This window comes from Hemiscyllium ocellatum, chromosome 35 (assembly GCF_020745735.1).
Source record: "Hemiscyllium ocellatum isolate sHemOce1 chromosome 35, sHemOce1.pat.X.cur, whole genome shotgun sequence".
NCBI classification, from domain to species: domain Eukaryota; kingdom Metazoa; phylum Chordata; class Chondrichthyes; order Orectolobiformes; family Hemiscylliidae; genus Hemiscyllium; species Hemiscyllium ocellatum.
The window spans coordinates 9716049-9741908 of record NC_083435.1 but is presented as its reverse complement, the minus strand read 5'-3'; the positions used below and the strand labels follow the sequence as shown (position 1 = coordinate 9741908).

Here is a 25860-nt window from a genome sequence, read left to right as displayed (position 1 = left end):
GCTGATTGGATTATAGCCTCAACCCTGCTTTCCTCGATACAAACCCATCCCCCATTTACAATTTGGCTTCTTTGTCAAGTACAAATTCCACAAAGTCGTTTTCCCCACTTTGAGGAGGTTTATTTCATTCACTAATGACCCTCTGAGAGAAAAGATTTCTCCTCATCTCCATCTTTAATTTTAAATAGTGTCCCCCAGGTCTAGTCCCTCATATTTGGAATTATCCTTTCAGCATCTGCCCTGTCAAGTTCTCACAAGACTTAAGTGTTTCAATAAGATCACCTCTCATTCTTCTAAACTCCACAATGGACATAGACCCAACCAGTTTAACCTTCTGTCAAAGATGATCCTTCATCCCGAGTGATAGTGGAGTGAGCCTTCTCTGAACTGCATCTAAATCAATGGTTCTGTTACAGCAGGGGATCAAAACTAGGCATATTATTCCAGATGTGGTCTTATAATGTTCTGGACAATTGTAGCAAGACATTCCCACTTTTATACCTCTTTTCTCTTGCAATGAACAACAGTCCATTTCTATTGCCTACCTAATCACTTGTTATATCTGCACTCTAACACTTCCAGGTTGAGCTCCTGACAGCAGTTTGAATTATTTATGACCAGTATTCCAGCGCATATTTTGTGGTTTTCATTTCCAAGGATCATTCAGCTTATTATATGCAACTCATGATTTTAAAATATTTTTAAACTAAATATTGTGTTATATTCAGTGACCATTAGTGATTTAAAATGAGAAAGACTAACCTTCAACGTTCAGATCTATCACTGCTTGATCATGGTGTGTTTTGGAGTCAATGTAACATGAGTAACTCCCTTCATCTGACACTTTTATCTTCTTCAGTTTCAGAGAAGCATTTCCAAGGGGAAACTCATCTTTAAACAGTTCTGTCCTCCCTTGATAATCTTTGTCCTGTACGTCAGGCCGATCCTGTCCTCCAGTGTATAAATGAACTGGTAAAGCTGAATCTGATGTAAACCATCGAACCTCTAAGGTGTTCAGAGATATATCTGGGACCACTTGGCATTCTAGTACAACATCTTTACCCACAGAGACTGTGATGGGATCATCCGGTCCAAACACATCGAATATCTCTGCAAAATACAAGATTGAAAACAAAGTCAATTCTCTTACCAGAGGAACAGATTTAATTTCTAGGGAGGTATTTTATAGGGCATGTGTTCCCATTTTTAATTCTGATAATTCCACCAGAAGTCATTAATTTGGAAAACATATAATAGTCTAAAATAGACAAAGATTGTAAAAAGAAATTGTAACTATTTCCCACAGATTTCTTACAAACTGACTGGTTCACTAACCAGTTGACATGAATAGATTGGCTGATAAAAGAGGAATCCTGACCAATCATCTCAAATTTCTGATTCACAAAAATAAATGAATTACGATGTATTGCGATGGGCCACATTATCTGTATGCCCATCATAGTATCTCCTAAACAACTTCTTATTCCAAGCTCCACCATGGTGAGTGACCACTAGGAGGGCAGAGAAAACACTATAAGGACATCCCAGAAGCCTCCCTAAACAAATGCAACATCCCCACTGACACACTGGAATTGTTTGTCCTAGAATGCACAAACTGGAGAAGAAACATCCATGAAGACGCTAACCCCCTTGAGTGTTGTTGAATGGAGCATGCTGAGGCCAGGTACAAGCAGCAGAAAGAGCATTCAGTATCTAGAGAGACCCATCCACCCTCCTCAAACATGACATGCCCCACTTCTGGCAAAGTCTGTGGCTCCAGGACTGTTCAGACACCACAGAACCCCAGAGAAGTGGAAGCAAGTCATCCTCAACTCTGAAGAAGAAGAAATGGAAAACGTAATATGGAAGTCCTTCCAGATGATGACTTTGGCTGTAAAGCCATTCTTTTTTTTTGTAGATATTTTTATTGAAATTTAACATTTTTGCAAATTTACAAAAATAAACAAAACTCTCAAATACAAACATTGATGTACAATTAAATCATATATACAATAGTCATAATTTAACAAAGAAAAGAGAAAGAAAGAAAACAAAAAAAGAAAAAAAAGAAACGAAAAAAGAAAGAAAAAAAAACTCAACTTTCTACTAATCTAACCTATAACTAACCAGAGTGTATACCTAAGTCTCTTACATGCTCGGAATGTATAAACATCAAATATAATAAAACCCGTATTCGCGCAGGATTCCTCTCCCAAGGGGCCCCGGAGCAGCCCGGTCTGAAATCTTCACTAAATAAAAGCCCTTGTTAGGATAGCCGAAATATCTGCATTTATATAATTCAAAAAGGGCTGCCATATTTTATAAAATAATTCAGTCTTTCGGTGCACCATATTTGTGAGGAAGTCAAGGGGGATATATTCCATAATTAATCTGTGCCAATTTGAAAGTCCAGGGGGGCCCTCAGCCACCCAGTTCACCAAAATATTTTTCCTTGCACAGAAAGAGAGAATAGAAAATAGTCTCTTCCCATACATATCCAGAGATGAGAGGTTCGAAAAGCCCAAAAGGAGAGATACAGGGTCCACCCTAATTTCCGTTCCTAAAATTTCTGTCAGGGTATTTGCCACTTTAGTCCAGTATCTGCGGATTTTCTGACAAGTCCACAGACAATGTACAAGAGTACCCACCTCTATTTTGCATTTGGGACACATTGGAGATGCTCCTGCCTTAAATTTTGCCAGTCGAGCCGGAGCTATATGGGCCCTATGAAGTATCTTTAGTTGGATAGCCTGAGTTCTGTTACAGATAGCAATTCTTCTAGCATTTTCCCAAATGTCATTCCACATATCCTCAGAGATTTCTAGCCCCAAGTCCTGCTCCCATGTTTTAAGCAGGTCATCCATGTCTCCTGAGACTCCTTCGTGTAGCAAATGGTATATAGTACTAACGGAGGATGCCCCCGCTGGTCGTAAGACATTACGTTCTCTGTCTGATTTATAAAGACTATCTATTAATGTAGTCTTCCTCTGTATATAATCTCGAACTTGGAAGTATCGAAAGAGATCCCCATTAGGTATTCCGAATTTCAGACGCAGCTGCTCAAAGGACATCAGGATCCCATCTTTAAATAGGTCCCCTAAGCATGAGATGCCCCTGGATCTCCAGAGTTTAAAGGTGGCATCTGTAATCCCCGGTTGGAATCCCCATGCGCCTACTATTGGTGCATGGGGGGATGTTTTATGTGAGTTACCCTCATTTTGCCGCATTATATTCCAGGCCTTAATTGTGTTTAATATTATGGGATTTTTACAGTGGTCTGTAATGATTTTCCTCTTATCTGAAAATAAAAGGTTAATAAGTGGGTATTTTACTTGGGAGGCTTCGATATCCAGCCAAATTGATTGTGGATCAGATGAAACCCAATCAGCTATGTAACTTAGTAGGGAGCTTAACTGATATTTCCTAAAGTCTGGGAAGTCCAGTCCTCCCCTTGCCTGTGGAAGCTGTAGCTTCTTCAGCTTAATAAGGGGCCGTCTATGGTTCCAAATAAAGGAGCCCAACCAGCCATATAATTTACGTAGGGCTAGCCTTGGCAGCATCAGCGGGAGCATTCTCATAGGATATAAGAGACGGGGCAGAACATTCATTTTAATTAATGCTATTCTCCCTAGCCAGGAAATCGGAAGGTCTCTCCATCGCTGAAGGTCCTGCCTTATCCTTTCCATTAATTGTACAAAATTAGCCCTATACAGCTGATCAAATTCTGGCGTGATAAAAATACCTAAATATAAGAAGCCCTCCAGGGACCAACGGAAGGGAAAAGGGGATCCGTCCATTAAGTGGGGTATCATAGCCAGACCACCCATTGGCATGGCTTCCGATTTTGAAAAATTAATTTTATAGCCTGAGAATGCACTAAATGTATTAATAACTTGAATTAGACGAGGCACTGACATTAAAGGATTACTGAGGAATAAGAGAATGTCATCTGCATAGAGGGTAATTTTGTGTTTACCTGTACCAATCCTCGGGGCCATTATATTAGGATCAGTCCGGATGGCTTCTGCTAATGGTTCGATTATCAGTGTAAACAACAATGGTGAGAGAGGACATCCTTGACGGCAGCCCCTACCCACACTGAAGCCATCCGATCTTAACCCATTAGTAATAACAGCTGCTTTGGGGTCATTATACAATGTTGAAACCCATTTGGTAAACACCTGTCCAACGCCAAACCTTTCCAATGTGTAAAATAAATATGACCATTCAACCCTATCAAATGCCTTTTCCGCATCCAATGAAATTACTACTCCTGGTATCTTTCCCTGATGAAAGGCTTGGATCATATTCAAGACCCTTCTGATATTATTGGATGATCTGCGGCCCTTAATAAATCCCGTCTGGTCCTCCTTTATAATATATGGCAGTACCCTTTCTAGTCTTAGTGCTAACATTTTTGAGAGAATTTTAAAGTCTACATTTAGTAAGGATATTGGTCTGTAAGATGCACAATCTTCTGGGTCTTTTCCTTTTTTGAGGATAAGAGAAATATTTGCTTCTTTCAGCGTGGGCGGGAGACAGACCTGACTATGCGCAAAATTATACATATCCATAAGTGGGTCAACCAATATTCCTGTAAATTCTTTATAGAATTCAGCTTGAAAACCATCCGGGCCCGGTGCTTTTCCGCTCTGAAGTTGCCTAATTGCCTCAAGTATTTCTTGGACTGTTAAAGGGGTATTTAGGGCCGACACCTGTTCCGGAGTCAGGCCCGGGAAGGTCAAATTTTTTAAAAATGACTGCATCCTCCTAATCCTATCTTCACAATCCTGCGATCTATATAGTTCAGAATAAAATTCTTTAAAGGTCGCATTGATCTTTTTATGATCATGAGTCAGGGTACCTGTACTTTCCTTGATGGTCGGAATAGTTTGAGGGGCTTTCTTTTTCTTTGCAAGAAATGCTAAGTATCTACCCGGTTTGTCACCATATTCATATAATCTTTGTTTCGCAAATAATATTTCCCTTTTAGCCGTTTGAGTAAGCGCGGTGTTTAAAGCTGTCCTAAGAGCTGTAATCCTCTGCAATTTTGTGATAGAAGGTCTATCAGCGTATGCTGTTTCGGCTGCTTTTAGGCGAGCTTCGAGCAGACGCTGTTGCTCTCCCTTCATTTTCCTCTGGGTCGCTGAATAGGAGATGATCAAACCTCGTGCATAAGCTTTGATGGTCTCCCACATCATTGACGGATTGCTAGCCATACCAGTATTAATTTCTAAAAAAGTTTTAAGTTCTTGGGAGAAGTACTTTAAAAATTTGCTATCTTTTATCAGGAAGGGGTCCATACGCCAATGCCGAGCAGATGTCCCATTGTTCTTTACCTTAGTTTCCATGTATACAGCGGCATGGTCAGAGATTGCTATAGTACCTATTTTACAGGTTGCTATAGAGTTTAGAAAAATCAATGGGGCAAAAAACATATCAATTCTTGTGTGACATTTATGTGGATTAGAGTAGAAAGAAAAATCTCTACCCTGTGGATGGAGACATCTCCATACATCTACCAATCCTAATTCTTTATTCAGGTCCGCCAGTTGTCTAGATCTGGGAGATACTCCAGCGGCACTCTTGGGAATCCTGTCTATTTCCGGATCCATAATACAATTAAAGTCTCCCCCTATAATTGTATGACGGGCACCAAAGGCCATCAGTTTTGAAAAAGCTTCCGTTATGAATTTAAAGGGGTGTGCCGGGGGGCAGTATACATTTAAGATCCCATATTCCTCTCCATTTATGAGGGCTTTAATCAAAATATATCGTCCAGATTCGTCTTTTATCTGATTTAGAATTTTCAAAGGGAAGTTCTTCCGGACAAGGATAACGACTCCCCTGCTTTTTGAATTAAAAGAGGAAAAAAAGGCCTGATCAAATCCGCCCTGTCGTAATTTTAAGTGTTCTTTATCCGACAGGTGTGTCTCCTGTAGGAGAGCTATATCAACTCTCTCTTTCTTAAGATTTGATAATATTTTCTTCCTTTTAACTGGCGAATTACTCCCCCTGACATTCCAGGTGCACCACTTAACCGACTGTTCTGCCATAATCATCTGGACAGATCCGAGACCCCTCGGGAGGGGAAACCCTATCTAGAACATCCCGAGCATGGAGCATACAAGATTTACAAAAGTAAAGATTCTCTGATACACTCAAAACAATATAACAAAAAACTCTTTCTAAGTATAAAAAATATAAAACATTCCGAATTGGAGATTTTCTCCCTTGTTCCCAGGGAGCATCACTTCCTCTCCCACAGTCCATCTTACCCTCTTCCAACCAGTGCCCCACCCTTGACCCAGGTGTTCCTCAATAAAATGAGGAGAATTCAAATATAATATAAAGCTAGAGTTAACAGTGAACACCCCACCCCCACCCACACCCACATCTAAATATATTTGGGAATATTAATACCATATATAACTATAAGATTACAATCTCAACACGTAATACTTAAATATAATACCACAAAATAACAGGGGAAAGAAAAACAACCCCGCTCCTAAAAACAGAAGTAAAATAGAATAAGGTAACCACCTCCCCCCATCAACATTAACCAAACGCCCCAACATATATATATACATACACACATAGGGGGAAAGATAAGAAAAGATGAAGGGATGTAAACCAAAATAATGGGAAAGGCAGACCAGCGTCCACAATCTCTTACAGCTTATTTAAGAGATTCCAAGAATTCCTTAGCCTTCTCCGGTGATCCGAAGTTATATATGGATCCTTCGTGGCTAAGGCGTAGCGTCGCTGGATATCGTAAGGAGTACTGGATATTTAAGTCCCTTAAACGCTTCTTCGCCTCATCGAATGCCTTCCTCTTTCGGACCAAAGCTGGGGAGAAGTCCTGGAACAGCATGATCCTGGATCCTTTGTGGGTCATAGCTTGGGGATCTTTTCCCAGATTTCTTGAGGCTTCCAGGAGCATCTGCCTCTCCCTATAGCTCTGCAGCTGGAACAGGACCGGGCGTGGGCGCTGGGTTGAGCCGGGCTCACGTACTGTGACCCGGTAGGCCCATTCTACCCTTACCTGGCCTGATCCAGCCTGCAGATTTAAAAGTTGTGGCAGCCAATGCTCTAAGAATGCTGTCAGCTGGCCTCCCTCTTCCTGCTCGGGAAGGCCCAACAACCGAATATTTTTTCTACGACATCGATTTTCGAGGTCATCAATGTGGTTTTCTAGGTTCTGGACTCGATTCTCGAGAAAACGGACGTGGTTGGCTGTTGATTTTATCCCAGTCTCTGAGGCTGCGGCCTTCGACTCCACCTCTCTGACTCGGCACTCCAATTCCTGAATGTCTCTGCCCTGCTTCTGCAGCTCGGCTGATAGTGCTTCTCTGCTCTGCCGAGACTCATCGATAAAAGCATCAATCTTCGCCTCCCACCTGGCAAACATCTCCTCAAAGCTCATCTTCATTGGTAAATCTCCTGAAGTAGCTGAAGACACCTTTGTTGCAGCTGAAGAGGGAGAGGGTGGGGGAGGGGTCCCTGCTTTCTTAGAGCCGCCTGTTCCCTTCCCTTTACTCATTTTCCAGCTAGTATTAGACTATTTAAATGTACTAATAGGTAACTATTTAAGGTTAACAACTATTATAAATGGTTTAGTGAGTGTGGTGGGGGTGGATAGCCCACTTTTCCCAAGTTTTGGGTAGAGCACTGTGGACTCAGTCTTGCTGGGTCGCCGCCATCTTGGATCCCCCGTAAAGCCATTCTTAGGCACAAGAAGCAGTGATTTCAGCTTCCTCACAGTTCTACGTTTTGGATGAAACTGATTTATTTCCAGTTTAATAGTATTCCTCACTTTGAGAATATAAAATACTGCAGATGCTGGAAATCTGAAAACAACACACAGAAAATGGTGGAGAAACTTAGCAGATCTGGCAGCATTTGTGGAGACAGGAAAACAGAATTAATGTTTTGACTCTGACAGGACTCTTCTTCAGATGTTCTGAACTCGAAACATTAACTTTGTTTCTCTCTCTACAGCTGCTGCCAGACCTGCTGGGTTTCTCCAGCAATTTCTGTTTTTTGTTCCTCAGTTTATCCCTTTATTACTCACGAACAAGCCTCTGTGTGTACACTTCAATTTTGTTCATTGTTTCAAATAAAAGCATTTGTTTATATCATATAGAAGTGTCCCAGGGCAGAAAATGTTACAAATGTAAATATGAGGCCCACCCATATTAGACAGATTAGAGCAGACAGCCAAGAGCATGTTCAAGAAAGCAAATTCTGAGAAAGGTTTTTAAAGGGTAAAGCAAGGTAGTGAGTCAGGGAGATTTAACAGGAGTTACAAAGATTATGGCCTAGGTAGGTGAAGGTATTGCCACCAATTATAAAGCAGTTTAATTTGGGAATACCAAACAGAGCAGAATCAGATTAGTACAGACCTCCCAAAAGGTTGTGAGCAGTATTCCCTTTAACATGCACAGTAATGTGAATGTGTCCAAAAGCAAAATACTGGCCCCTTTAAATTAGTACACACGCATGGCCACACACTTCAAAAAATTACCTGTACACCTATAAATACATGAGGAGGAATGTTGGGTGTGAATGGGAGAGATTACAGAAATATAAAGGAATAAAGGTATTTGAAAACACAGGTGATAATTTGAAATTATGGAAAATCTTAACCTGGAAACAGTGCACAAATCTGATGAAAATGGACTACTTTCTGACATTGGAGTCCCACTGTTGTACTTCAGCAATGATTTCAGCTGAAGCTTTAGTGAATACTGAGAGTGTTATATTGTTGGGCATGTCACCTTTTTGATGAGATATTAATCAAAGTGTCGTGTGCCTGTTCCAGTGGGAGTGAAGGCTCCCACAACACTATTTACAGATGTTTAAAAATATTTTCCAATGTTGCAGCAACATTCCTCAATCATTAAATACCTTGAACAGATTATTTGGTTATTTAACTTATTTTCCATTTGCATGACTTTACTCTGTACAAATTCCTTTCATTGTTAAATTTGTTTGTTACTTGGAGAGAAAATGTGTTTATCCAACACAATGTATATTTAGCAATGAGCCACATTGGCCAGATTCTGGCAGAAACCCAAACGCCAGGTCAAGGAACTTCTCACAGAAATAAAGAGGGGACGAAATTTTCAAACTGTTTCTCTGAAAAATTCTTTATTGTGTTCATGAGTTTACATAAACTGGACAGAAAGGGGGAATTAGGACAATAAGAAAAGGCTGGTGCAATTTTCTGAGCGGTAGCAATAATGAGAAGAAAGAAAAACCACTAATTATAGAAATCTGAAACAAAAAAATGCTTGAAAAACACAGCAGGACATCAGTATCTACGAAGAGAAAAGATAAGATCAGGTTTAGGGTGTATCTGTACACCCTTTTCCATGGTCTTCTCTGGGAACTTACTCAACATCAAGTTGTGCAATTAGATGCTGCTGAATGCAACTGGAACAGATTGAATGATGACATCAAGTGACATGGTGAAGATGGTGAATAAATGCCTGTTCCAAAATGAAGTGTCAGAAATACGTGCAGTAACAATTCCATTGCTTACCTGACAGCACAGTGTGAAAACCAAACAGTAACAGACAAATGAAGACTCTTCCTTGCATTATTGGAAATAACTGATTGAAGTATCTCATCTGAAATGAAAAGTTTGCAACATATTTTTTGAAGAGTTATATTAGTTACAGAACAGAAATGTTAACATAGTAAGCCACTTAAAGTCTGGTTGAAGATTTGTAGCTCGGGTGTCCGTTGTTGTGGTTCTGTTCGCCGAGCTGGAAGTTTTTGCTGCAAACGTTTCGTTCCCTGGCTAGGGAACATCATCAGTGCTATTGGAGCCTCCTGTGAAGCGCTGCTGTGATGTTTCTTCCGGTATTTATAGTGGTTTGTTCTTGCCGCTTCCGGGTGTCAGTTTCAGCTGTAGTAGTTTGTATGTGGGGTCCAGGTCGATGTGTCTGTTGATGGATGTTCTTGCCGCTTCTGGGTGTCAGTTTCAGCTGTAGTGGTTTGTATATGGGGTCCAGGTCCATGTGTCTGTTAATGGAGTTTGTGGATGAATGCCATGCCTCTAGGAATTCCCTGGCTGTTCTCTGTCTGGCTTGTCCTATGATGGTAGTGTTTTCCCAGTCAAATTCATGTTCCTGGTTGTCTGAGTGTATGGCTACTAGGGATAGCTGGTCGTGTCGTTTTGTGGCTAGCTGATGTTCATGGATGCGGATTGTTAGCTGTCTTCCTGTTTGTCCTATATAGTGTTTTGTGCAGTCCTTGCATGGTATTTTGTAAACTACGTTAGTTTGGCTCGTGCTGGCTATTGGGTCCTTTGTTCTAGTGAGTTGTTGTCTGAGTGTGGAAGCTGGCTTTTGTGCTGTTATGAGTCCTAAGGGTCGCCACAAATTCACCTGCACCTCCACACACATCATCTATTGCATCCGCTGCACCCGATGTGGCCTCCTCTATATTGGGGAAACGGGCCGCCTACTTGCGGAACGCTTCAGGGAACACCTCTGGGACGCCCGGACCAACCAACCAACCCAACCACCCCATGGCTCAACACTTCAACTCTCCCTCCCACTCCACCGAGGACATGCAGGTCCTTGGACTCCTCCATCGGCAGAACATAACAACACGACGGTTGGAGGAAGAGCGCCTCATCTTCTGCCTGGGAACCCTCCAACCACAAGGAATGAACTCAGATTTCTCCAGTTTCCTCATTTCCCCTCCCCCCACCTTGTCTCAGTCGGTTCCCTCAACTCAGCACCGCCCTCCTAACCTGCAATCTTCTTCCTGACCTCTCCGCCCCCACCCCACTCCGGCCTATCACCCTCACCTTGACCTCCTTCCACCTATCACATCTCCATCGCCCCTTCCCCAAGTCCCTCCTCCCTACCATTTATCTTAGCCTGCCTGGCACACTCTCCTCATTCCTGATGAAGGGCTCTGGCCCGAAACGTCGAATTTCCTTTTCCTTGGATGCTGCCTAACCTGCTGTGCTTTAACCAGCAACACATTTTCAGCTCTGTACAAAATCCCTCTGTTTATGATGCCCAAGCATCGGGTAAAATGGCAGCCTCTGACTCCCAGCCTCTGAAGCAGGGATGGCAGTTGGGGGAGATGCCAGTGGCTGGAGCAGGGAATACCGGTGACCTGAAGCTGGGATACTGGTGACCAGCAGCCAGAAGCAGGGATCCCAGCAATCAGCGGCTCAGTGTGGAGTGTGGTGGCAGCCAGGGGTCAGACTACATGGAGGCCCCCTGCACTGACCTGCTGTGGACAGCTTTCGCAGACAGACTGTGATGTTTGTCCTTTTGCTACTTGTTTTTCTGAGCTATGGTTATACTGTGTATAGCTGTAATGTAACGATTTTTCTTCATTTCTCTATTATGTAGCTAAGGATTGTACCTAGGTACCTTAGTACCTAAGATGGCCCTCGAGGTGGTGACTTATAAACTTTTCACCACAGTCATCCGAGTATATAACAATAAATCTAATTCAATTCATCTCCAATGTTTTGCTTACATTCTTCCTTTCATTCTTCCTGACATGCTATCACCTTCAAAGAACTGATGAGAAGAGCAATTAGACTTGGGCCACCTCCCACTAATGTATACATTTTATAAATGCTTTTGCACTACATGATCCTCTGTCCCCACACAATTTGTGTCATTAAGTCTGTTGTCCCTCTCTATATTATCACCTCACACTTCTCTGTGTAAGTCCCATCCTTCACATGTCAGCCTGCTCCAGAGACTATACATGTCCTGTTTTAATTGATTTGCATAATCTTCACTATTTGTAACCGCCAGAGTTTGGTAACATCAGCGAATTTTGATATATTTTTATTCTGAACTGCAATATCCAAGTTATTGAGTGGTTTTATCACTGACCCTTGGGGAACACCACTTGTTTCCCAACCTCCAGTCAATTTTGTAATTATGTTGATACAGATCTTTCTATTCCATGAACCACAACATTGTGACCCAGCGTGAATATCCATCCCATCTCCTTCATCAACCTTCTCTGTTACTTCAGCCACAATAAACATCAATGAAACAAGGATGATCTACCAGTTAGAAATCCTTGATGGCTGTCCTTAATGAACTGAAAGTTCTGTAAGTGACTATTGATTTTTCCCTGATTGTTTCCTCTTGAATCGTACCCACCAGTGACGTTAAACTAACTGGCCTATAGTTACACAGAACATAGAATATTAAAGTACAGGCCCATTCGGCCCTCGATGTTGTGCTGACCTGTGGAACCAATCTGAAGCCTATCTAATCTACACTATTCCATTTTCATCCACATGTTTATCCAATGGCCATTTCAATGCCCTTAAAGTTGACGGGCCTACAACTGTTGCAGGCAGTGTATTCCACGCTCCTAGTAGTCTCTGAGTAAAGAAACTAACTCTGACATCTGTCCTATATCTATCACCCCTCAATTTAAAGCTATGTCCCCTCGTGCCAGCCATCTCTATCCAAGGAAAAAGGCTCTCACTGTCCACCCTATCTAACCCTTTTATTATCTTATACAGCGCCACGGTGGCTCAGTGGTTAGCACTGCTGCCTCACAGAACCAGGGTCCTAGGTTCAATTCCAGCCTCGGGCGACTGTCTGTGTGGAGTTTGCATATTCTCCCTGTGTCTTGGTTTCCTCTCACAGTCTAAAGATGTGTGGGTCAGGTGAATTGGCCATGCTAAATTTCCCATAGTGTTAGGTGCATTAGTTGGAGGGAAAATGGGTTACTCTTCAGAGGGTCGGTGTGGACCAGTTGGCCCAAAGGGCCTGTTTCCACACTGTAGGGAATCTAATCTTATCTCAATAAAGTCACCTCTCAACCTTCTCTACAACAAAAACAGCCTCAAGTCCCTCAGCCTTCCCTCCATACCAAACAACATCCTAGTAAATCTCTTCTGAACACTTTCCAAAGCTTCCGCATCCTTCCTTTAATGTGATAACCAGAATTGTACGCAAAACTCCAAGTACGGCCACATCAGACTCATATATAATCCGAAATTCAGTTCCTCTACTGATAAAAGTTAACACACTGTATGCCTTCTTAACAACCCTGTCAACCTGGTGGCAACTTTCAGGGATCTTTGCACATAAACACAGATTTCTCTACACAACCAAGAATCTTACCATAATTCTAGTACTCTTTATTTCTGTTGCTCCTTCCAAAGTGAATCACCTCACACTTTTCTGAATTAAACTCCATTTGCCACCTCTCAGCCCAGCTCTGCAGCTTATCTACATCCCTCTGTAACCTGCAACATCCTTCAGCACTATCCACAATTCCAACGACCTTAGTGTCATCTGCAAATTTACTAACCCATTCGTCTACACCCTCATCTAGGCTATGTATAAAAATGACAAACAGCAGTGGATCCAAAACAGTACACCACTAGGAACTGAATTCGAGGGTCAACATTTCCCATCAGCTACCACCCTCTGTCTTCTTTCAGCTAGCCTGCTTCTGATCCAAACTGCACAATCATCCTCAATCCCATGGCTCCGTATTTTGTGCAATAGCCTCCCATGGGGAACCTTCTCAAATGCCTTACTGAAATCCATATACACCACTTCAACTGCTTTACCCTCATCCACCTGTTTGGTCACCATCTCAAAGAACTCAATAAATATTATGAGGCATGACCTACCCATGATAACTATCCCTAATCAACTTATTCCTCTCTAGATGATTATAAGTCCTAAATCTTATAACCTTATCAAACACTTTACTCACAACTGAAGTAAGACTCACTGGTCTATAATCACCAGGGTTGTCTCTACTCCATTTCTTGAACTAGGGGACAACATTTGCTAACCACCAGTCTTCTGGCACTATTCCTGTAGACAAATGACGACTTAAAGATCAAAGCCAAAGCCTCTGCAATCTCCTCCCTGGCTTCCTAGAGAATCCTATGATAAATCCCGTCTGTCCCAGAGGACTTATCTATTTTCACATTTTCCAGAATTGCTAACACCTCGTCCTTGTGAACCTCAATCCCGTCTCGTCTAGTAGCCTGTATCTCAGTATTCTCCTCGACAACATTGTCTTTTCCCAGTGTGAATACTGACAAAAAATATTCTTTGAGCGCTTCCCATCTGCTCGGACTCGAGGCCACAATTTGTGGGCCACACGGTGGCACAGTGGTTAGCACTGCTGCCTCACAGCGCCTGAGACCCGGGTTCAATTCCCAACTCAGGCAACAGACTGTGTGGAGTTTGCACGTTCTCCCAGTGTCTGCGTGGGTTTCCTCTGGGTGCTCCGGTTTCCTCCCACAGTCCAAAGATGTGCGGGTTAGTTGAATTGGCCATGCTAAATTGCCCGTAGTGTTAGGTAAGGGATAAATGTAGGGGTATGGGTGGGTTGCGCTTCGGCGGGTCAGTGTGGACTTGTTGGGCCGAATTTCCCACTACTATCCATGATTGGCCCTAATCTTTCTCTAGCCATTCTTTTATTCCTGATATATCTGTGGAAAGCTTCAGGGTTTTCCTTGATCCTATCTACCGAAGACTTCTCATGTCCCCTCCTGGCTCTTCTTAGCTCTCTCTTTAGGTCTTTCCTGGCTAACCTGTGACTCTCAAGTGTCCTAACTGAGCCTTCACATCTCATCCAAACATAAGCCTTCTTCTTTCTCTTGACAAAAGATTCAACTTCTTTCATAAACCATGGCTCCCTCGCTTAGCCACACAGTAGCTGTTCCTTGAATAAGCTTCACATTTCAGTTATGCCCATCTCCTGTAGTTTCCTTCCCCATCCTATGCATCCTAACTCTTGTCTAATCACATTTTAATTGGCTTTCCCCCAACAATAATTCTTGCCCTCTGGTACATACCTATTCCTTTCCATCGCAAAAGTAAACATAACCAAATTGTGGTCACTATCACCAAAGTGCTCACCTATCTCCAAATCTAGCACCTGGCTAGGTTCATTACCCAGTACCAAATCCAATGTGGCCTCGCTCCTTGTTGGCCTGTCTACATACTGTGTCAGAGTAAAAAATGAGGTCTGCAGATGCTGGAGATCACAGCTGCAAATGTGTTGCTGGTCAAAGCACAGCAGGTTAGGCAGCATCTCAGGAATAGAGAATTCGACGTTTCGAGCATAAGCCCTTCATCAGGAATAAGAGAGAGAGAGCCAAGCCGGCTGAGATAAAAGGTAGGGAGGAGGGACTAGGGGGAGGGGCGATGGAGGTGGGATAGGTGGAAGGGCTATCCCACCTATCCCACCTCCATCGCCCCTCCCCCTAGTCCCTCCTCCCTACCTTTTATCTCAGCCGGCTTGGCTCTCTCTCTCTTATTCCTGATGAAGGGCTTATGCTCGAAACGTCGAATTCTCTATTCCTGAGATGCTGCCTAACCTGCTGTGCTTTGACCAGCAACACATTTGCAGCTACATACTGTGTCAGGAAATCATCCTGCACACATTAGACAAAATCTGACCCATCTAAAGTACTCGAACGATAGTACTTCCAGTCAATACATGGAAAGTTAACGTCACCCCATAACTACTCCCCTGTCACTCTCACTCCTATCCAGAATTATCTTTGCTATCCTATCCACTACATCTCTGGAACGATTCGGAGGCCTATGGAAAACCCCCAACAGGGTGACCTCGCCTTTCCTGTTTCTAATCTCAGCCCATACCATCTCAGCAGACGAGTCCTCAAATGTCCTTTTTGCCACCGCAGCACTGTCCTTGACTAACAAGGCCACACCTATCCCTCTTTTACCATCTTCTCTGTGCTCATTGAAACATCGAAATCCCAGAACCTGCAATAACCATTCCTGTCCGTGCTCCACCCATGTCTCAGAAACAGCCACAACATCGAAGTCTCAGGTACCAACCCATGCTGCAAGTTCACCCACCTTATTCTGGATGCTCCTGGCATTGAAGTAGACACAGTTCAGATCACCTTCTTGCTTGCCAGTGAACTCTTGCGACCCTCATTTCTGACCTCACTACTCTCAACCTCCTGGACACTGGAGCTACTATTTAGGTTCCCATCCTCTTGCTGAATTAGTTTAAAGCCTCCCAAAGAGCATTAGCAAATATCCCCTCCCCCGGGATATTGGTACTCCTCTGGTTCAGCTGTAGACCATCCTGTTTGTAGAACCCAGAATGAGCCCAAATTATTCAGGTATACAAAACTCTCCCTCCTGTACCATCCCTGTAGTCTCATGTTCAACTCCTCTCTCTCTCTCTATTCTTCGCCTCGCTAGCACATGGCACGGGCAACAAACCAGAGATGACAACTCTGTTCTAGCACTAAGCTTCCACCCTAGCTCCCTGAATTTCTGCCTTAAATCCCCATCTCTTTTCCAACCTATGTCGTTAGTACCTATGTGGACCCCAACTTGAGGCTGCCCCCCCTTCCCTTCAGCAATCCCGAAAGCATGATCCGAGACAACATGGAGCCTGGCACCTGGCAGGCAACACACCAACCGTGAGTCTCTCTCATTCCCACAGAGCCTCCTATCTGTCCCCCTAACTATGGAGTCCCCAGTGACTAGTTCTCTGCTCATCTTACCCCTTCCCTTCTAAGCAATAGGGACAGGCTCTGTGCCAGAGACCTGTACCCCATGGCTTACCCATGGTAAGTCGCCCCCCACTCCCACCTCAACATTATCCAAAACGGTTTACTTGTTATTGAGGGGAATAGCTAGACGGGTTCCCGGCACTGCCTGCCAGTTCCCTTCTGTCTCCTGACTGCCCTCTCACCATTTCTTGAATAAGCATTTCACATTGTCATTGACCAGTTCTCTAGTACCTATTCTTGAACTTGGGAGATTAGATATTTTGACCAGCTCTCTTCTATTGCCATTCAGAAGATGGAAGTGCAGTGCTGATGTCACTGGACTCATGTTCCTCAGCTTGGGGAGTTTGGATGAAGAAGAGATGAAGGGAGGATAAGATGGCAGTGAACTCAAATTGTGGCAAAAACCAAATTGGTTTATAACATCCTTTAGGAAAGGAAATCTGCTGTCCTCACCCAGACCTGCCAACATGTGACTCCAGACTCATAGCAATGTGGATGACTCTACGCTGCTGTCTCAAATAGGCTAACATGTCACTCAGTTCAAAGACAATTAGGGATTAGTAATAACACTAGCTTTGCCCATAACAGTACGAGCAGCAGCGGAGGTAAGACGAACCCCAAAGACTGAAGCTAAGGTAAGGCAGTTTTTAAAAATTACTTACCGGGTAGCGGACAGCGGTGTTTTCCCTTTCACAGAAGGAGCAGGAGCAGCGAAGGAAGTGACGACAACCAGAGGGGCAGCCGGGAAGGAAAGCAGTGACCATATATATCAGGGAGTTAGGATGGAAGCTGCAAAGCAGGACGAACAGAGTAGTGTTCTCTGGTTTACTACCGGTGCTATGAGATAGCGAGGCGAGGAACAGGGCGCGGGTGCAGCTTAACACATAGCTGTGCAGTTGGTGTGGGAGGCAGGGTTTCAGATATGTAGATAATTGGGATGCCTTCTGGAGAATGTGGGACCTGTACAAGAAGGACGGGTTGCATCTGAACTGGAAGGGGACCAATGTCCTGGGTGGAAGGTTTACTCGAGTAGTTTGTGAGGGTTTAAACTAGTTTGACGGGGGGTGGGAACCTGAGCTGTATACCAGAGGTGAGAGTTGATGCAGATGAGGCAATTGCAAGAGGTAGACCAGCTAGTGGGAAGAATTTTCCTGGGAAGGAACCAGGGATCAGTTAAGGTGTGTTTGCTTTAACGTAAGGAGTATCAGGAATAAAACTGATGAGCTTAGAGCATGGATCAGTACCTGCTGCTATGATGTTGTGGCCATAACAGAGACATGGGTTTCTCAGGGGCAGGAATGGTGGCTGGATGTTCCAAGGTTTAGAGCATTTAAAAAGAATAGGGAGGGGGGAAAAAGAGGAGGGGGTGTAGCACTACTAATCAGAGAGGGTATCACAGCTACAGAAGCTTCCATTGTCGAGGACGATCTGCCTACCGAGTCAGTATGGGTGGAAATTAGGAATAGCAAGGGAGCAGTCACCTCGTTAGGGGTTTACTACAGGCCCCCCAATAGCAGCAGGGAGATGGAAGAAAGCATAGGTCGGCAGATTTTGGAAAAGTGTGGACGTAGTAGGGTTGTTGTAATGGGTGACTTTAACTTTCCCAATATTGATTAGAATCTCCTTCGAGCAGAAGATTTGAATAGAGCTGTTTTTGTAAGGTGTGTTCAGGAGGGTTTCCTAACTCAGTACATTGACAGGCCAATGAGGGGAGAAGCCATTCTAGACTTGGTGCTCGGAAACGAGCCAGGGCAGGTCTCGGATCTTGTGGTGGGAGACTATTTTGGTGGTAGTGACCACAACTGCCTCACATTCTACATAGCTATGGAGAAGGAGAGGATTAGGCAAAATGGGAGGATATTCAATTGGGGAAGTAAAAACTATGATATGATGAGACATGAGTTAGGAAGCATGGATTGGGAGCAATTCTTTCATGGTAAAGGCACTATAGACATGTGGAGACTGGTTAAGGAGCAGTTGTTGCAAGTGATGAATAAATATGTTCCTCTGAGACAGGCAAGAAGTGGTAAGATAAAATAACCTTGGATGATGAGAGCGGTGGAGCTTCTCATCAAAACGAAAAAGGTAGCTTACATAAAGTGGAGGTAGCTAGGGTCAAGCTCAGCTCTAGAGGATTACAGTCAGGTGAGGAAGGAGCTCAAAAATGGTCTGAGGAGAGCCAGGAGGGGGCTTTGAAGCCAGGGGGTGAATGAAACCTTTGAAGAGCAGGTGTGCATGTTGGAATGGATAGAGATAGAGGAAGCTGATGTGCTGAAAATGTTGTCAAACATTAAGATTGACAAGTCGCCAGGCCCAGACCAGATTTGTCCTCGGCTGCTTTGGGAAACGAGAAATGCAATTGCTTCGTCACTTGCGAAGATCTTTGCACCCTCGCTCTCCACTGGAGTCGTACCTGTGGACTGGAGAGAGGCAATGTAATTCCTGTCTTCAAGAAAGGAAATAGGGAAATCCCCGGCAATGACAGACCAGTAAGTCTCACGTCTGTCATCTGCAAGGTGTTAAAAAGAATTCTGAGGGATAGGATTTATGACCATCTGGAAGAGCATGGCTTTATTAAATGCAGTCAACATGGCTCTGTGAGGGGCAGGTCATGCCTCACAAACCTTATCGAGTTCGTTGAGGATGTGACTAGAAAAGTTGATGAGGGTTGAGCTGTGGATGTGGTGTATATGGACTTCAGCAAGGCATTTGATAAGGTTCCCCATGGTAGGCTCATTCAGAAGGTCAGGAGGAATGGGATACAGGGGAACTTAGCTGTCTGGATACAGAATTGGCTGGCCAACAAAAGACAGTGAGTGGTAGTAGAAGGAAGATATTCTGCCTGGAAGTCTGTGGTGAGTGGTGTTCCACAGGGCTCTATCCTTGGGCCTCTCCTGTTGTAATTTTTATTAATGACTTGGATGAGGGGATTGAAGGATGAGTTAGCAAGTTTGCAGATGACACAAAGGTTGGAGATGTCGTTGACAGGATAGAGGGCTGTTGTAGGCAGGACATTGTCAGGATACAGAGATGGGCTGAGAGGTGGCAGATACAGTTCAACCTGGATAAATGCGAGGTGATGCATTTTGGAAAGTTGAATTTGAAAGCTGAGTACAGGATTAAGCATATGATTCTTGGCAGTGTGGAGGAACAAAGGGATCTTGGTGTGCATGTGCATAGATCCCTTAAAAGTGCCACCCAAGTGGACAGGGTTGTTAAGAAAGCATATGGTGTTTTGGCTTTCATTAACAGGAGGATTGAGTTTAAGAGTAGTGAGATCTTGTTGCAGCTCTATAAAACTTTGGTTAGACTGCACTTGGAATACTGTGTCCTGTTCTGGTCACCCTTTTATAGGAAAGATGTGGATGCTTTGGAGAGGGTTCAGAGGAGATTTACCAGGATGCTGCCTGGACTGGAGGGCTTACCTTATGAGGAGATGTTGACTGAGCTTGGACTTTTTGCATTGGAGAAAAGGAGGAGGAGAGGGGACCTAATTGAGGTATACAAGATAATGTGAGGTACAGATAGAGTCGATAGCCAGAGACTATTTCCCAGGGCAGAAATGACTAACACGAGGGGTCATAGTTTTAAGCTGGTTGGAGGAAAGTAGAGAGGGGATGTCAGAGGCGGGTTCTTTACACAGAGAGTTGTGAGGGTTTGGAATGCGTTGCTAGCAACAGTTGTGGAGGCTGGGTCATTGGGGACACTTAAGAGACTACTGGACATGCATATGGTCACAGACATTTGAGGGTGCATACATGAGGAGCAGTGGTCAGCACATCATGGGCTGAAGGGCCTGTTCTGTGCTGGACTGTTCTATGTTCTAAACTCCTACATCTCAATGGAAGAATTCCTCCAGTGTGGAACCAGGCCAATCGGCTCAACAAGTCCACACCAACTCTCCGAACAGCATTCTACACAGACTCACCCCTCTACTCTGTCACTGTAACCCTGCATTTTCCATGGCTAATCACCTAACCTGCACATCCTTGGACACTACAGGCAATTTAGCATGACCAATCCATTTGGCCTGCACATCTTTGGACAGTGGGAGGAAACCAGAACACCCAGAGGAAACCCATGCAGCGTTTGCAAACTCCAATCACCCTAGGCTGGAATTGAACCCAGGTCCCTGGCACTGTGAGGTAGCAGTGCTGACTGCTGAGCCACCATGTCACATTTCATTCAAGAATAAAAGTGAACAATTTCACTTGCTTTAGCAACCTGCTATTTCAACTGGGATGTAACCCTTTAGAAAAAAATAATTCCCATAAAAATAATGAAGTGCGCACTTTCAGCCAAGTTTGAAAATGCTCTATCACATAACGTCATGGAGAATATTCCTGACTTGTCCCTATTTATGTCGCTAGAAAGTGTGTCTTTTTCTAATTATTCTCAATTAAGCCAAGAAGACTGAAAACTTACTTTTGGTTTCAGAAGGTCAGACGATTCCTCATTGAGATATTTTTCACAAACACTGCAGAGGAGCTTGGATCAGGAAGTACATCCAGGAACGTTATAGGGAGCGGTGAAACCATCACTATCATGTTAAACTGCAGGAAGAGAGTTACAGGGTTATATTTACAGTGGGAGAGAGGGGCTGAGGAGATTGCATGAAGAGGAGATTGAGGGAGAATCATATGGAAGTGAGCTCAGAGGAGCGAGAACATGATGAATAAATAAATATGTTGCACACTTTTTAAACTATTTATGAGATGAAGGCATTACAAGTTAGGCCAGCATTTATTGCCCATCACTAATTGCCTGAGGGGCAGTTAAGAGTCAACCATATTGCTGTGGGTCTGGAGTCACAGGTAAGCCAGACCATGTAAGGATGGCAGTTTTGGGATGATGCTGCTCATTTAACAAGACTAGGTTGTCGTTGGGTTTTTTCAGAGAATGCGTTAAAAGGTTAGAGTGGTGCTGGAAAAGCACAGCAGTTGAGGCAGCATCCGAGGAGCAGGAAAATCAATGTTTTGGGCAATATTCCTGATGAAGGGCTTTTGCCCGAAACGTCGATTTTCCTGCTCCTCGGATGCTGCCTGGATTGCTGTGCTTTTCCAGCACCACTCTAATCTAGAATCTGGTTTCTAGCATCTGCAGTCATTGTTTTTACCTAGTGCGTTAAAAGACACAGGTTCTGACAAATCTGAGTTTCAAAGTGTTTGAGTGCCAATTTTATTAGAACTAACAGATACTGCCTCAGGAAAATGGCTTTTAAGATAAAAATATACTTATACAATGAAAGTGGAGAAACCAATTCTCCCAGCTCAGCTTTTCTCTGGTTTGGTTTGGTCTGTCTATTCTCTGAAAGCCGTCAGAAGGTTGTGAAGCTGCTAGACCCAAGAGACGCAGGTCCATGCTGACCCTCCCTCTCTCTCTCTGACTTCTCTCCTGGAAGACCCTGCGTTTGATTTTACCTTTTGTGCCAAAGGGTGTTAATGGGGATTGTTGCAAGTATTTGGAACAGCCATCATTAAGTTGGGATGATCTATTGGGTTTTTAGAGAAGTTAAGTTATCCAGTATTCTGGTCTCTTTTGTTGGTGTTTCACTCAGTAATCTTGTAAATAAATTCTGCTTTGTTTAAAACTAAGTAGTTGGGCCAGCTGCTTCCCTCCTGGAATATCCATGTCACATCTGCTTAAAACAACTCGCAAATTTAGAGTCCAGGATACTGTCTTGAAATATTTTGAGGGGGTCTGACCTGGTACATAACAATTTCCATCCCAAAATTATATGAATGAAGTAGATGGGTTTTTCCATCAAAAATCAATGTTTTCACGGCCATCATTAGACTCTTAACTCCATATTTTCATTGAATTCAAATTCCCGAACCAGCCCTGGTGGGATTTAAACCAAGATCCCCAGAACATTCCCTCAGTCCCTGAATTAACAATCCAACAATAATACAATGAGGCCATCACCCCCTCAAAAATGTTATACAGACATTGTGTATGTAATGTTAGTTCATCCACAGCTGGAGTAATGTGTGTCATGCTGGTCGCCATGTGATAGGAAGGATACAGTTGCATTACAGAGGGTGAGAGGACATCCACCAGGATGTTGCCTGGACAGCAGCGATTCAACGAGAAAGATAGTCTGGAGAGATTGGGCGTTGTTTTCCCAAAGCAGAAAAAGGTGAGGGGGAAATCTAATTGAAGAGTTAAAAATTCTAAGGGGCACAGACTGGGTAGCTAGGGTAAAACTTTTCCCCCTTTTACAGGTTTTAAGGGTAAGAGGAGGAGGTTTAGAGGAGATTTGAGGGTTTTGTTGACCCAGACAGTTGTGGGTACCTGGAACTCACTGCTTCAAAGGAGCAGGGAACATCTGACATTTCAGAACAATTTAGATGTGGACTTCAAATATCATAACAGACAAGGCTACAGGCCAAGTGCTAGAAAACGGAATCAAAATCGGCCTAGACTTAATTGGCCAAAGGGCCTGTTTCTGTGCTGTAAAACTTTCTAACTCCAGTTGGAATTGAGATTTTTAAATTATCAATGACGAGAAAATAAAAACCTCACTCTGTCCGGTAATATCTGTGGAAACAGAAGGAAAGTTAATATTTCAGGGTGATTGGATCCCTGCTCAGAAAGTTGGGAGGTTGTTTGGTGCAGAGACTGAGGAAGGAAAAGAGTGGATGTCCCTCAGTGAGAAAATTACCTGGAAGGGTGGGAAAGAATGAAGTTTTAAATGAGAAATGAGATGCTCAGTGGGAGAGAGAGGACCCGAGGAACAGAGGGTCAGGAAAAGGTATGATTTGGTGAAAAAGGCCAAACTGCGTGGAACAGCCTCGATGAGGCTTGTGTTGGAAATACAGTCAGACGTGGGGGATTCATTCAGGGGGAGCCTGTCATCACAGCACAGACAGGTCTCTATCAAGGGCAGACATTGATTCAATTTTCAATGATGGATGGCATTCACAAGTGATTTTCTGACATCCTCAATGATAGAACAGACAGCCAAGTAACGCATTGAATTTAAGACAGCGGATTATGAGCTGATGTATTTAAACAGGAAAAACAGGGGTTATCATGTCAACTTAATGTCACAATTCTGTAGAGTGAGCTGGAACAGGGCCCAGTGGGAGGGTTTATGTCGATTAATCTCTGATGGTGACTGGACACATTGAGAGAGCAGTCAGAAAATTACAAGGGCTCTTGGGTCTTCAGAAATGGAGATATTGAGAATGAAAGCAGGGAATAGATTGTAAATCAATTCAGTCAAAATCAATTCAGTCAAAGGGGCATCTGAAGAACCATCTGAAAGGTGTAGAGAGATGTGCAGAGATTTTCAGAATAAGCTGAAAGCAGCGGAGGGAGTGGAGAGGGATTAATGGATTGAGGGAGTGAGAGAGCTCTGCAGTTTAGGCCCCATGCACCTGGTGTCACTGCTGTCGATGGTGGGGACAGAAAACCCGAGATGGGAAAGAATGGAATCAGAGAATGGACTCAGCACAAGATAAACTCTTCAATTAATGTTTATTTCAGGTAAGGGAAATGAAGCGTCACAACTATCTCCAGGATTGAATTATTTCTTTCTAAATAAAAACCCCAGTGGGTCATGTTCTGTCTCATGGCCCTCACTATGTTCCTCCTTTTTACTTCCGTCTCCCTTTCCAGTCTCTGTGTTTGACCCTGAGACTTTAATGTTGCAGATTGCCTCTCCCTCCTGTTCCCTTATACTGACAGGAGCCAGCTCCAGGCTCTGTTCAGCTGATCAGAGACATTGGAGAAAGTTCTCACCTTTTCCCTGGACAATTCCCAGCGGCTCCCCGTTCAACTCCTTGAATTTGATTGGGATCTTTCAGCGGGAATAATATCCACCCGATCCCACTAGAAATAACCCCTTCCTGAAATTAAAGAGGATTTGGGACTCACCTCTTACTTTCCCACAACCTGACCGAACATTTTCCACCTTTTTCCGACAGATGTGTAAAAAGTAAAGACGTTCACAACAGCAGCCCCTCCCTGAAAAAAAGTACTTTCGTGTTTGACTGAATTCACTCTTTGGACTTTGCCCCGTCCTTCGGCCCAATGTGTAACTGCAGGGAAATTGCTTCATAAACTGTAATCCAGAGAAGATTAATAAAGTTAATAAAATTAATGATCGCCTCAAGCCATGCCTTTCACTGATGAAGAGAAATCTGTGTGAATTATTTCATGGTGGGATCAGGAATATTTTCCAGGTTACACTTTGAATTCTGTTAGAGACAAAAAAAAACTGCAGATGCTGGAATCCAAACTCGAGAGGCAGGAGGCTGGAAGAACACAGCAACCCAGGCAGCTTCAGGAGGTGGAGAAGTCAACGTTTCGGGTATAACCCTTCACCCACCCCCAGTCCTGAAGAAGGGGTAGGTGGCTCGAATAATTCAGCAAGTCTGGCAGTATCTCTCATCTGTGGGCAGAAAGCAGGGATGTTGTCAGACTTGCTGAGTTATCCCAGCCATTTCTGTTTTAGATTCCGTTGGGTGGAATGGCCACCTGGGAGTTCACTTCCAGCATCAAAGAGTTTATTGGAATTACACGGGTGGGAGGAGACCCTCTGACAACCCAGAGGGCTCTCCAGTCAACAGAGGAAATTTTATTTAAATCCCATTTTCATACTTACAGTCCAACCAGTTCATTATTAATTACATCTACATCCAGTCAATAATTCACGTGACTGTGCGATCTATGATGAGTAACCCTGGGGACAACTTCAAAATTTCTCATGCTCTCACGGTGTTTATGAAACCCCCCATCTTTATCCTTGGGTTTCCTACAATGTGTTCAATCAACCCACATTCCAGTGTCTGCTAGTTTTTACATCTGTGATTCAATTCTTCATAATGAGGATATGGAGACTGCTCTTCACTGTCTAAGATTGACTTTCTCACATAATTATTGTCATCGAGTCATAGGATCATAGAGATGTACAGCACGGAAACAGACCCTTCGGTCTAACTCGTCCATGCTGACCAGATACCCTAACCTAATCTCGTCCCGTTTGCCAGGACTTGGCCCATATCCCTCTAATCCCTTCCTATTCATATTCATCCAGATGCCTTTTAAATGTTGTAATTGTACCAGTCTCAGAGGAAACCTTCTTAGCTGTCACTACACCTCCAAACTGGGTATTATCTGAAAACATACTAACCATACCTTCTATGTTCACATCCAAATTATGTATATAAGTGACAAAAAGCATTGGACCAAGTACATATCCTTGTGACACTGGTCAAAGGCCTTCAGTCTGAAATTCTTCATGAAATCTCTCATGTTTTTAATTTTTTTTTGTGCATGTGAATCTACAATGACTTCAGAATCTACACTGA

General features: G+C 43.5%; 1 long non-coding RNA gene across 1 annotated transcript; it reads right to left on the bottom strand.

The window, feature by feature from the left end:
* Positions 1 to 1047: 1047 nt before the first annotated feature.
* Positions 1048 to 21087, bottom strand: LOC132832498 (uncharacterized). Its single transcript, XR_009646955.1, has 3 exons — positions 20969 to 21087; positions 9551 to 9638; positions 1048 to 1110 (listed from the first exon to the last, which is right to left on the bottom strand). It is a non-coding gene; the product is annotated as an uncharacterized LOC132832498 (long non-coding RNA).
* Positions 21088 to 25860: the final 4773 nt, after the last annotated feature.